This window comes from Cygnus olor, chromosome 8, assembly GCF_009769625.2.
Source record: "Cygnus olor isolate bCygOlo1 chromosome 8, bCygOlo1.pri.v2, whole genome shotgun sequence".
Lineage (NCBI taxonomy): Eukaryota > Metazoa > Chordata > Aves > Anseriformes > Anatidae > Cygnus > Cygnus olor.
This window is the reverse complement of record NC_049176.1, coordinates 6,741,787-6,755,781: the sequence shown is the minus strand read 5'-3', so window position 1 is coordinate 6,755,781 and position 13,995 is coordinate 6,741,787.

Below are 13,995 nucleotides of genomic sequence, written 5' to 3'. Positions count from 1 at the left end.
AAAGCACCTCAGAATTTAAATTGCAGTGAGATCGATTGTGTTCTTCAGACCTCTCAATAATTGTCTTTATATTCATTCTTTAAGGTCCTAACTAAGTTACAATGCATTATTTCATACCTGACATTTAATCCATGAAAATGTCCTTGGAGATGCATTATTCCCTTAAAATCCTGTATGTATACCCTACAATGACCATACATTGCTGGAGTAGCATCAGAATCATTTTTGGTCTGCTACAGATGTAAATAGGAGACATGCATGCCTCATTTGAAGCTGTTTAATCTAATTGCCGTATGACAAACCTGTTGTCGTGGTCTTGGGGCTGTTTTCTGTTGAAATGTTTGTAAGAAAAAACAGCAAACACGAGCAAAGAATCAAGCTCCAGCACGGACTAACATTGTGGCTGTTCTGATTGATGCAGTATTTTGGGTAGTTTGGAAGTGAATGCAGGGCTGTTTCTGAGCTCGGTCTGTCCAGATGTGTTAAGGTATGGGGGATTTGTAGGTCCGTCCTCCTGTACAGTCGGTGGTGCTGTGTGACTGCAAGGGTGTTGATACTTGAAGCAGTGTGGGGGAGGCCGTGGTGTGAGCTCACCCTGTGGCACACTCTCTGCTCGCGTGGCACCCAACCATGCTCCTACCTGGTGACAGACCGCAGAGAGCAAAGTAGCTTCTGCGCGGTGAAGTGAGGCTGCCTTGCACCATGCTAGCTTTTATTACTGAAAGGCTGGTGATGGGGCCTGCTTTGTTATGCTCAACATTCCTAAACTCAAAGTCTTAAAGATGTATGGTGTAGGAATATCTATTCCATTGGACTCCGTGGATGCCCACATTTAGACACAATAAAGGAACTTGATTATTCACACGTACTCAGCATTTATTATGTGGATGTGGGAATCGCAGATGCTCTTAAACTGGAGATCTGAAAAAATCATTTGAGTACTTTTGGAAAGCCTGATGCTGCTGCTCAGTGTGGACAACTGTGGATACTCTCTACCTTAACAGGCCTCATTGTACAGGTTGGCTGTAATTATACCTGTTTCCATTTTATTTCTCCATGCAACTTACATGATATGGGTTTCCATCATGTACCAGGCAGGTGTTCGCAGGCATGATGCTTCATAGCAAATTGTGTAAGTGAGCAGGAGTTGTAGAGGAGTCCAGCAACTTCAGAGCAGCATGCAAACCCTATGTCTTTTGCCCTTCTTGTATATTCCTAGCTCTGTTTTCTGCTGTTTCTGGAGTGTAGCCAGTTCCTACAGTACTTCTGGCTTTTTTTTTTTTTTTTTTTTTTTTAATTATTCCCAGTTTCTGTGGGATCCTACATTTCACACCATGCTTAGCTTTGAGTTCTGCCTTTTACCTTTTAGCTCTGCCCCATCCTGTGATTTTTTTTTTAATACATTTTTTTTTTGTGCTTTGACAATCTTTCCTTTCAATGTTAGGCCCTTTTCACAGCATCTGGCTTGGTAACCTTGTACTTATTCTCCTAGTAATTTTGTGCCTTTTTTCTCATGTGTTTCTGCTGTGTTTTGAGGATGATTGCTTTTGTGATTTCTTTCTCCACCTCCTAGTGGGACATTACCATCCCTTTCCATTCAGAGAGTCTGGCAACATGGAGAACTACTTCCCTGTAACTGGGACTGCAGCTAAGTTGGACTAGGAGCCTCCAGTCCAAGCAGGTTTTGTGTTACTGATGTGGATCAAAAGGATGCATTACAAAACATAATTTGCACATGAAAGCTATCAAGAAAATTGAGAGCCACAGTATGCGGGACTTGGAGTGGAAAAATTTGTCTGGGTGGAGATCTCAAGTAGGCTCAGCATAGTGTGAGATTAGATCTTAAGCAAACACTCTTATGAAGAGTACTTGTACAGCATTACAAGTAACAAAGCCGTTACCCAAAGAATAGCACCTTTTGCAGTGATTGCTGTAATTTGGCTAGTACTGGTAAACTTGCTGTTTTCTTTGTATTTTGTCCATTAATATTCACTGCAGACCAAAGCAAATAGTGTTTTTTCTTTCTTTTTTTTTTTTTTCCTGAAAGACAGTTTTGTTGATAGATGTGGACTGTAGGGGGAAAAAAAAGATTTTTTTGTAGTTGTGTAACATATATATTTCTCTTTGATTCAGCACTAAAGCTTAAGAACAAATGAGGATCCAGGCAATGATTTATTTATTTATTTATTTATTTCCCTTGGAACTTCTTTTCATTGTTGCCAACAAAGATAACTGCATGTTTGGTTATGCTTCCATAATGTTTTTTATTAAAAATTCCAGTTTCTTTTTTCTTTTTTTTTTTTTCTTTTTCACAACAAGATGTCATAAGATAAGGGAAGGAGCAGTGTTTTGCAGAATCCTATTTGTTCTGAGGTGGATGTAATCTTCCACATAGATGCCAATACACAAATCCTGAAATGCCTTTAAATTCCCTGCCCGTGGCAGGGGGGTTGGAATTAGATGATCTTAAAGGTCCCTTCCAACCCAAGCCATTCTGTGGTTCTTGAATCTGCCTATGAGACTGATACTTACATTGCTTATGCTCACCTACTTTTTTAAATCAATATTTCTTGTTCTATTTACTAATACAAAATTGCTGTTTCTATTTTTGGCTAAAACTTTTTTTTTTCTTTCCAGTTTCTAGCAAATTGCTTCTTTTGATTTCTCAGGCTTGATGGGCCACTGGCATTGGCAGGTGGTGGAATGACACAATGCAAGATGATATGCCAAAGTAGTTGGGCATCACTTGTCATCTTGCAGACAAGTGAGGCAGAGGAAATAAGAGAATACATGAGTCTCTCAAATATGCAGGCGACAAAATGACATTTACCATAGGATAGAAATCTCTTCCTGTAACTGCCTCCTTCCATCTTGTCCCCAGAGCTGTTGAGTTTCTCGTGCTATTTTATCTACACCATATTTGAAGTACTGTGAGTACTGTCCTTGAAACATTTTACCTGTAATAAATAGCTCATAGCTCCGTGTGTTACTCACTTAAGATTGATTGCATTTTTTAATGCAAATAAGAAGCCATTAATTGTAGTGCAGATACAAATGATGATTAGTATTATGGCCTACATTAAATGAAAAGCATATAAGCATATATCTTTGTATAAAGAACTGCTCAGCTCACCATGTTTTCATAGAGACTGCCTGTGTTTGAAACTAAGCACGGGAATAATCCCGTGCTGTGTGGTCAAAAAACAAGCAAACTCAGTAATTCATCAAGTTGTTCAAAAACACAAATGCTCACACGTGGATTTAAGGGGTAGCTATCACTAAACACTTTTCTTAATTTTCGATTCCTCTAGGACAGCATGATGAGAAATCCTTAGCAAATTATTCCCTTGGATTACCATTTTTTCCTGAAGTCAGAGATCTACCGAAGCTTTATAAAACCCATTGCATGACATCAGTGCAAATACCATGCAGTAGGTGGAAGAGCAGCCTGTGGTACTTGTTTTTTTTACCTACCTCTGAAGATAAGCAGTATGCTCTTCCCATGTATGTGCAGCAAGCATTAGGGAAGAGGCACGTGCAAGTTCAGTAAATCCTGCACAGTAACAGTTTAGCTAACTTGGAAAGCTCCAGAGCTGCTCATTCTCCTCCTGTGAGCTGCTCAGTTGGAGAGCTCCTCTTCTGCATGCTCTGTTGTGGAGGAGACAGTGACCTCTCCCAGGTTAAGGAGAATGCTGCTGTGATACTGAGAGAAAGGAGTGGCCTAGATCAGAAGGGGGGGTTCCTTAAAATATGTAGTGTTGTCAACAGATAAACTTCCTAAAGGATGCTTTTGTCTGAGTGTTACAAGGGTTGTTCCAGAGGGTGACTTTGAACATCTCTTTGTCTCCTGACTGCCTCGCTTCTGCATTAAGCAGGCAAAGTTTGGTGACGGAGGTTGAGCAGGATCAATGTCTTCCGGATTACCCCTTCCTTGTTACAACTGCAGTCTGTTCCTTTATTGTGGAATTTGCTTTATCTGATGTAGAGGCTTAATATTTTTCAAGATCTGTCTGCCAGTGTGTCTATTTCTGTAGTTAACTTATACTGAAGACATTTTTGAACAAACTTAAGTTGGCAGGAAAAAAATGGTGCTCTCTATTGTTTTTCCTATACTGCATTGTCTTCTGTTTGACAATAGTGGAAACAAACAAACAAACAATCAACTATTTATGTTTGAATCTTGCAGTTCCTTCTGTTTTTCTCCAATCTGGACAGTTATTAAATCTGTAGTATCTGCAAGTATTTCACCCCACTTTTATCACAGGAGTATGTGCACACAAAAAAAAGTTCATTGCAGGTTTGTTGTTTATGACGTTATCTCATCATTGACTGAGGCAAGAATCTTGCATTTTGGGTCACTGCAAGTTTCCTGAATGTTTCCTTACAATCATGTTGTTTTTTAATGCTTTGGAATGATGCTGATTTAGAGAGGGAATGGCACAAGTACTGTAGCAGTGCACATGCATGGTTAGCAGTTGCCGAGTTAGGCAGTAAGCCTCACCTAATCACAAATTTTACTTTTAAAAAATAATCCATTGCAGAAGGAGCAGAAGTTAATTCCACATGTTGTGGACACCCATCCTGCAGCAATGTATGCATGTATAAAAGAAAAAAAAAACACATTTTAAATGGATATTTTTCATGTGTGTTTTAAAGTGAAGCTCAGTTACAGAGTTTCTACAACCCACACGATCGGTGTGTTGGGTCTTTGTGGCCAAGTGGCTCAGGCTGCTCGTGTGTTGCCAATGTTGGACATTAAGCTTGTTTAGTATCAAACTATAAATCTTTGCTGGTTTCATTTAACACGTAGTTTCCAATGTAGCATTAGCAGTTGTGTCAGGGAAGGAGGAGTAACACGCGATGGTCTCTAGCTGTGTTTCCGTGGCTCTGCTCGGAGGGGAGCGGAGCATCCCATGGCATCGGCTGTAGCCTCCCTCCTGTGGCGGCAGGCGAGAGCGCCTGCTGCTGTGCCCCCTTCAAGGGGCTGGGAGGATGTTCCTTCCCCTCTGCACCCCCTCAGCACGCCCAGTTGGGACCTTAAAGGTGGCATCCCTAGCTCTAGCAAACGTCGTGTCTTCCTCTGCAGAGATATCACTTCTAGATGTGTTTTGGTAGCAGGCTTGTGCATGCCACAGGGAAATTTTCTCTGGTTCCCACGCGGGTCTCATTAGGCAGCCAAGGAGAAAATCTTTCATCTGTATCAACCTAACAACTGGCCAAATTTATCCCTTAATCATGAGGATATGTAAGATATAGCCTTTCTATATATGCATATTAAGCCTGCTGAAAATTGATGCTAAAAATATTCCCCAAAATATTAAAAGCAAATGGAGAACTTCTAAGGTATTCTTGAAGTAAACTACGAGTTAAGAATTAGAAAACCCTACGGCCCAGTGAGGAATGGATTTTGTGGTCTCTTTGTACTGTTAAAATTTCTTTTGGAAATGAACTCCCACTGTCTAAAATACCATAACATTTTACAAGTTTGCAAAAGATGAAAACGTTACCAGATGTGAAGTTCAAGGAGCAAGTTAACTACTGTTGTCAGATGGAAGCGCTCTTGCTGCTTGGTAACTTCTCCTTACCTTCTCTCCTTCTGTTCCCCGAGCCCCTAGTTTTACATAACTGCCCCGGCTACCAAACTGCTCATCTCTTCTGCAAATAAAACAATATTTCACTCAGACAGGAGGAGGGAGAAGTCTACGTATTGCACGGTGCAGATAATTAAGTTAGTGGGTGGTTGGCTGGCCAAATTCTTATCAAAATGGATGATCAAACTAAATCTTGTAGTTAAATATAGTTTACTATTAAATACACATACAAAAAGCAGAAGAGAAGACGCTAATAAATGACTCTAACATACTGAAAATCTATTGAGGGCATATGAAAAAGATTGCTAATATCAGCCAGTCTCACCTTAGTGCTACTGCAATGCTGCTATTTTTGCTGTAATACTTTTTTTTTTTTCATAATATGATTCAACTGTATAAAAGGTTTATGGATTTGAAGCACATCAGAGGTCATTTCCTCCTGTGACTCGCTAATCAGCGCTGTTACTTTCATATATATACAGCAGGAACTTTCAGACAAAGGCAAGATTAGTAGCTAAGCAGACAAAGAGAAAATGGAGGAAAATAATAGTAGTGGTGAGTACATGCATCAAGTAAGTGTGGCCCAATATTTTTATGGCCTTTTTGATAGATTGCTTTGGATGCTTCTGGGCAACATTGAATGCAGCATTTTTTATCTCTATCCCAGAAGGATTATTCCAATGGTTCACCTTAGATTCTGCACAGAATATTACTTTGATACTGTAATAGCTTTGGAAAAGCTCTCCTTTGATGTCAAGAGCTGTATGGAACTGTTCTTTTGATTAAGAAACACTTACACACTTGAAAAACCTAATAATAGATTAAAAAAAAAAAAAGGAAAAGAAAAAAAATCATCAATTGTGCTTTATTAAATTAGATCTATAGGAGAGATGCAGAATGTGTGTGCATCTGTATCCCCTGTCTTGTTATCTTTCTGTTGGAAACCCTCACAGTAGGTCTGTCTCTGTCTTGAATATCCCTGGAGCCTGTTTCTTTTCTCCCTTCCCTGTTTTAGGACTCTCCCCTTTCTTCTGCCGTTGAATGCTTACAGACTGAACAACCTGGCTGGCAGTCAGATTGTTATATTCCCCTTCCTTCGTCCTACATTGACCATGAAGGATTTATTCCATACAATAGCAATTTAAAACCCAGCCTGGTCCATACTGGGAAATCTTCTTTTTACTAGCAGTGGGCATAATTGAAGTAGCGGCAAACAATTTAACTTCACCCCCCCATTTGCAGTCAGTGCTGTTTCATGGGGAACAAAACAGGTACAGAGTGGTGTGGAGGTGCTGAGCCAGTGCTGGCTGTGCCTGCGGACTGAGCTCAGGCTAGGTCTGAGCTGTCTGACGCAGCCCCAGGCCAGTGGGAGAAGCCCCCTGCGCTGCTGCCATACCTCTAGAGGACGTCCCACAGTAGTGCAGCTCCTTTTAGCTCCAAGTCCATGCTGTGCAAGAGTGTTTAGGAGTTACTAAATCAATTTGCCAGTTGAGTGGGTGTTGAGATTTGCTCTGAAAACAGATTGAAGTTCTTTATTCTTAATATACGTAAAGGCATTTTTGTAACACTTTTTTTCCCCCAGATTTTCTCAGGGAATGCACTGCTCTGTTTATGCAAGTTAATGTTTTAATCATGTCAAGATAAACTTTTAAGAAAACTTACTGATACTGTCTTAGTGGGAGAAGAGGGAGATTGCTCCATTTTAGGCAAGGAAATTGCTGTTTTTATTCTGCGCTCTGAAGTAGGCTTTTGAGGGTGCCAGTGGGTTTGGGTTGCATTGAATCCAGAGGCGCTGCCTGAAAAAGGTTGTCAAATACTGGGCTAACGTTTCAATTTTAGGTGTAGGAACACACAGTACATCAAAGGTGGCAACTTCTATAATTTTAACTAAGGAAAACAAAAGAGCTTTATGGAAATAACTGTATGCTTGGGCAGATCAAGTGTTTATCAGCAAAGGAAAATTAGGATGGCAAAAGTGTCAGCGCACAGAGTTGTAAGAACAGTTGTAAAGACAAGTGAAATGATTCTTTTTATTTATTTTGTTGTTTTCAACTTCATGTGCCTATTGGAGGAGTTTTAGCTCTTCCGTGCTCAAGGTTTCTTAGGCTGTTAGACCCCTGCTGCTGCACGTGGAAGGCTGGGGGTGGGAGTGAGGAGGCAGTTCACGCGTTCCCTGCAGAAGATATGTTCATCTGGCTGCCTCGTCATCCTCGTTCACAGGGAAAACCTCTTGGAGAGCCTTCACCACTCCCTTCAAGTCCTTTTACCATATTTCTCTATCTAGCAGGATATCTTTCCAGACTTTTGAGGTGGGTGGGCATCACTGACCCCAGCTTGGCTGCTGCAGAGCACATTGAATTCAGGCGCTTCAAGGTGGATAAGTGCTGGGGATAAACAGAGGGCTAATTGAGGATGCGAGGCTCTCAAACACCAAAACTTGCCGTAAGCAGTGTCTGGGGCTTTGCTGAACAGCAGACAGCAAAGCAGACTTACATATGTCTGGAATCTGGTTTCAGGAAGCATATTTTGCTATGTTTTCTTTGCGGTGCTGTGAGCTGGTTTTGATGGTGCATAGCTTGATTATAACTTTTGCAAAGACCTGCCTTCTCTGGAGAGAATAACTTCAGATTGGAAACTATATAGTTTTCTTCATTGCATATAGTGAATGCAAGTGATTTTTCAACTGGGTTTTAATTTAATGAGGGATATTTTTGAGAATACTATAATGCAACATAGCAGAGATTAATTGAAGGGGCTTTGTTAATATTTTACTTTTGAAAGCATTGTTAAATGTTTACATAGCTAGAAGAGCATCCTTAAAATCTACTATTGGATATTGCTTTTGTTCACAGTTGAGAAGAGGAAACAAAGCAAGAATGAAAAAGCTAATAGGAAGTAAATATTGAGAAGCTTTAGATATTACTCCTGGCCTGAAAGAGGTATAACATTAAAGTGGAAGAAGAATGAAGTGAAGGAGACCAGGAAAGGTACAATGCTTAGAAAGACCTAATTAGTCTGAGAACAATCTCAAGCCACAAATAATATTCTTTGCAGCCATGTGTTGACATATGACAGATGATCCGAAAACACTCACCAAGAAAAGAACCAGGCATGAGCCTACATGATGAAGTGGGAAAATGTATTTGCTTAGGAGACATTTAGCCAATAGCTCAAAGACTACGAAGAAATCGGAAGTAATAACTGCCTGGGTACTTTATCGCTAAGGATTTTATCCATACAAAACCACAGGGACTTAAGATTTGTAGGTCTAAGAGATCACCTGTAGCCTTGCAGTACTGGCATGTTTAGCAGTAAATAGAGATATAACTTTGCAGGAGTCATCATCCTGCAAAGGGCAGAGGCATAGCATGTCTCTCTAGTTATATGTGCTGTCAGGTGGGGATGGAAGTAAGTTGAACCGAGTTGGTTGTGTTACTGGCTGCTCAGAAGAGGAGAAGCATTGCTGCGAAATGTTGCTATCTCCAGGTTTATTGCAGTTTGATGTGCAATACCGCATGTGACATTTTGCTATTTGTGATGTGTCTCCCTGCTGCCCCTGCTCCTAAACCTGGACATGAACTCCCAGCATTTAAGAAATGCCTGGTATTAAAAATGTGATGGAAGGGTTGTCAGCAGCTTTTATTTCAGATATAAGCGTGTTCCTCATCTCTCCTTCTTTGGCTAGTCCTGAGGCTTGTCTGTCAAAACCTACTGTCACATCAATGTTCATTAATATGCCAATTTGGAGGTATGTGTTTAAATGGTATTTTTAATTGCTAAGTGTTTTCTTCCTACCTAAAGCGCACATATGGACAAGCATTAGCCCTAAGCTTCCAGCGAGCCAGAGATGAGCAAAGCTGAGTTAGATCTGTGTCTGGTGGGATGAGAGTTAACACGGACAAGAACCCTGCCAGGAACTGGCCGTTTTGGGAGGAACAAAGGAATTACCCCAATTCACATGCTAAAATTAGCAAATAGAGTTGGATATTTTATGATGTCTTGGCTGTGTAGCTTTCCTGGAGATAAATCTATGATGCCCCCTCAAAAGCATCATTAGTGAGTAACACTGCCACCCTTACTCCAAAGCTCTAGCTGGGTGTCCTGTCTAACTTTATTTTCTATTTTCTCTGCGCATTCAGGATACCTCTTTTGTTCCATTTTCAGCCCACACGCTGACACAGCTCTCTCCCTCTCTCTCTTTCCCCTTACACTGTTGTTTAAGCATGCTGTAAACTTATTCATTCCCTAAAGGCAAGAGCAGCTATCTGAGCAACACTTTGTCAGCATAATACATTTACAGAATGCATATTTATGAACCTTTGAGCCTTTATTGTTCCAGAGGGCAAATAAAAAACATGAAAAGTAGCAATATAGTGTTTCAAAGGTCCCTCAAGGAAAACAAAAGTAGTTGGAAATAAATTTAGAAAAAAAAAGTTCTTCAGAACAGAACCTTGAATTAGCACATACAAAATATGGGCTGGTTAAGACTATTCTTTTCTTCCATCTATCCCAGACTCTCCTAATCCAAGTTTAAGAAATTTTAAAGCTTAAAAACATTTTTTCAAGCTTACAAAATAGCATAAATGAAGTAGATTAGACATATATAATAGTAAACCAGAGATTGTTAAAGCAGCTTGTTTGGCTCAATTGTAGTAAATACAGCTTTTAAGTGGAAATGATTGTTTTCCTTAGAAGCTACAAGATCAGTGTGCTATGTGCCACAAAATTACTACAGATAAAAGGTAGCTGGAGGAATCTGGAAATCAATAAAATGCCCTAATTGTTATTTTAATTGACTCTAGGTTCTTATTAACTTTACTATGTATACATCAAGTTTTAAAATGAATGGGTAGCTACTCATTATTGCTTATAATAAAATAAAGCTGGTTAGCCAGTGTTCGTATTCTTAGATGTGTCCATTAGTTCAATTACAATTAAAAGGTTATTATACCGATATTCCTAGATTATGCCGCCTAAAAATAGTGCTGTCTCCCTGCAGGAACAGTCTTGTGTTTTAAAAGGAGATATGTGAGCATGGCTGTCTGCAGCTTTCATCCAAAGCACAAAGGGAGGGGTGCCCACCAACAGACCGCACAGAAATTTGACTTAACCCAAATCTGAAGTACTAAAATGAAGGAAATAGCTTCAGCAAGCAGAAGAAAATAGAGTCAAAGATCCAAATGGTCAGAAAAGGTAGCAAGTGCAGACTTTTAGCTCTTCTACTAAGGGATTTGTATGTTTTCCTTTTGGGCAGAGTGTCTAATTGTGCTTTCTGCTGTAAAGACTTCACAGCAGTATGGACGATGGAAAACACAACTGGATGTGATCTCTGTTACTTCCTTTGGTCCAAGGAGATCCATAGAGCTCCTGCATGGAACAATGCTGAGCCCTCTTGACAGGAGAAGCTGTGGAGCTCTGCCAGAAGGTACTGGATCATCTGAGTGCAGGGGTGGGGCGGGAGCAGGAAGGTTCGTCTCCTGAATCTGCTGCAGTTTCACTGGGGAAAATGCTTTCCCAAAGGGATGGTGGATGCATGGCTTATCAGTTGTCCCCAGCACCCAAAGGCATGCTCTAAAAGCATGGGTGCCTCAAAGGAGACATGTCCCACTGTGCTCGTATAGCTTGCTTTGCTGCAAGTGTGAGCTCTGATGTAGGGGCTTTCCATGCAGTGTTTTCTCAAAGGTATTGGCTCCATTGTAATGGCACACCAGGAAAAGGTGAGATGGTTCCCACGTGAAAACTCAGCACTGCACAGTGCCCAAGCAGGCAGGGAACACTTCAACACTTTGAGCAGTTTAACTTCCATGCGTTTGGTTATTTTCAGTAGTCAGAATGCAACTGAATTTGCAAATCATTCCAGTGAACGTACTTTTACCCGTTATTTACAAATTACCAATTTTCTTCCTGTCTTTCCTCAAGAACCTTATTGTTCTGCTTTCTGTAGTTCTGGACTTTGAAAGCCCGGAGTGAGTTTGCCTCTGTAAGATGAGACGCAGTGAATTGTGGTAATGCTTTGTGAAACACGAGAGCATTTTGCAATGTTATGATCACTCAGGAGTAACTGCATAGGCAAACCCTCACCTACCATGGTGCAGTGACTTATATATATATATCACATTTTAAGTGTCACTGACAACGGTGTTTTGCAGCAAGACATCTGAATTAGCAAATATTATTTAAAAAATAGAGAACGAACAAAACCAAACCTTTTGCCAGTTAGAAAAACAACTTGGGCTGTGGTGTGTTGCTTAATTACATTGTGAGGATTCACTTGGCTGGGGGTAGGCAGGTTTCTCTTTACCTTGTGCTGCAATTTAAAAAAAGTTTAATTTAAAATACAGTGTCTTTTAGGATGTGCAACCTCCTTTATAAATGCACTCTAAGTAAACGCTTCATATCCAAAGTGCCCTTTCTTTTTTCCTTTCCTCGGCCAGAGAAGGCAGTAATGGGGAACAGGGGGGGAAATCCTTGGCAGACATCTACCAAGAAATGATGTTATCAACCATCACTGCTACAAATGCAGCCCAGCCTCAGCAGGGCAATGTGACACAGGAAACTGAAGCAAGGTGAATGCCTGGTTCCTCTTGTCCAGATTCCCATAGGCCCCCTAAAAAATAATAAACAAACAAAAAGCCCAAACCCTAGCTGTCATTTAATTAACAAAGGGGCCGGCAGCTCTGCTTTTTACTCCCACTCTTGCTGCTGCTCATCCAACCTAGGGCTGTGCCTGTTCTTAGCAAAAGTGGAGGCTCTTGGAGAAAAAAGTGCTGGGAACATTCAAATTTTCCTGCAACCATGAAAACCACTTAAAGTCATAATTTAATATAATAATAAAAACAAAAAAAAAAAGAAATCTCAACTTTTCTATTTCCTAGCTTTCTAAAAAGCTTTTCAAAGCTGGTTTCACCATTGTGAACTTAAGCACAGATTATTCATCTTCCTGACCCATTGCAAGGAAGACTGATATAAGAAGAGACCCTTGAGTTAGAAAACCATATGACTACACTGCCATCTGTAAATTCCCTGTATGTAACGAAAGTGTCAGGATGCAAATACGAGCCATTCTAGATCAAAGCAGGAAAATATAAAGGTATTATCCACAAAATATCAAGTGAGTGATGTTCATGATAAATATTTTAAATCCAGTGAAAGGAAAAGTTGATAGGAATCTTTCTGTTTCAGTAGTTGTTGTACATTGTGGTTTCAGAGTTCCAGTTTACATGAAATTTTGTTATAATTAGAAGTCTCTAACACACACAAAAAAGAAAATCAAACATTTAACGTTATTTCTAGGTTCTAAAGAAATTAAGGAATTGTCATCATATTTGTAATTTCCTTTTTGCAAAGAAATAGCAGAAATATGGAAAAAAGGCTATGTTATCACTGCAAATTGGAGACTACTGACTTCCTTTATTACAATGAAATTTGCTCTTCTAGGAACTTTTCTTTTGTACTGTTTGAAAAAGTTTAACTTCTGGAGTTGTTTATTTCTTTATTTTCTTTAAGTAAAATCTGACTAAGAATTTAAGATCTTGAACATTTGCAATGGAAAATGAGTTCTCTCTGAGGGTCAGATCCAAAAAACTATGGCCAAAAAGCAGAAACAGCAACATTTGTGAATGCATTAAGTAAGGATAAACCAAAGCTTTTTAATTTACCAACTATATGTTTTGAGGGCTGCTATACTGTGACCATGTTTAAAAGTTTGTAACATGAATAGTATCCAGGATGATAACGTTGATACATACTTTGGGACAGAAGCTTCCTAAACCTCTCTAACGTAATTGCATATCAGATTCAGGTGCCACGGTGAACAAGTGCCCGGTTTGCTGCTGGTTGCGCAGGCTGGGTCTCATAGGCTACCCACCAGATCATTGCTCTGCTTCCAGTCTGCCATGAGCCCTGGTTCGTGTCACCCTTCTGGTCTCCATTTCTTGCTGTACGACAAAGCTGAAAACAGAACCTTTTTTAACTGAGTGATTCCTATATCCAGCCCCTGACAAAAAGTCATGTAGTCATGTTCCTTTAAAAAGAGCAAGTTTCTCTGTGCTCATAATTTGGCTGTGCATTGGTGGCTCTTTTTTTTGTTTGTTTAAAATAAAAGAAAAGGTAGTTGAGAGGTTGGTGTTGGAGTTGGTCCAAGTCCTAGAGCTGCCTGCCATGATCAGTAATTAACTGAATGAACCCTTCGTGTGTGCCGTGTTCCTAGCTGAGAGGTGCTGCCTGCACTCAGTGCTGCTCAGGCTGGGTCCTGCTTCACTGCCTCCTCTTCTCAGGCCGTTTGAAAGAAGTGGGATCTGGCGTAGCATTAGCAAGGATTGGCTGGAGGCTGCATGTCAGATTAAAAGGGGAAAACAGCAAAAAAAAAAAAAAAAAAAAAAGTTACTCAAGAGATGACATCTTA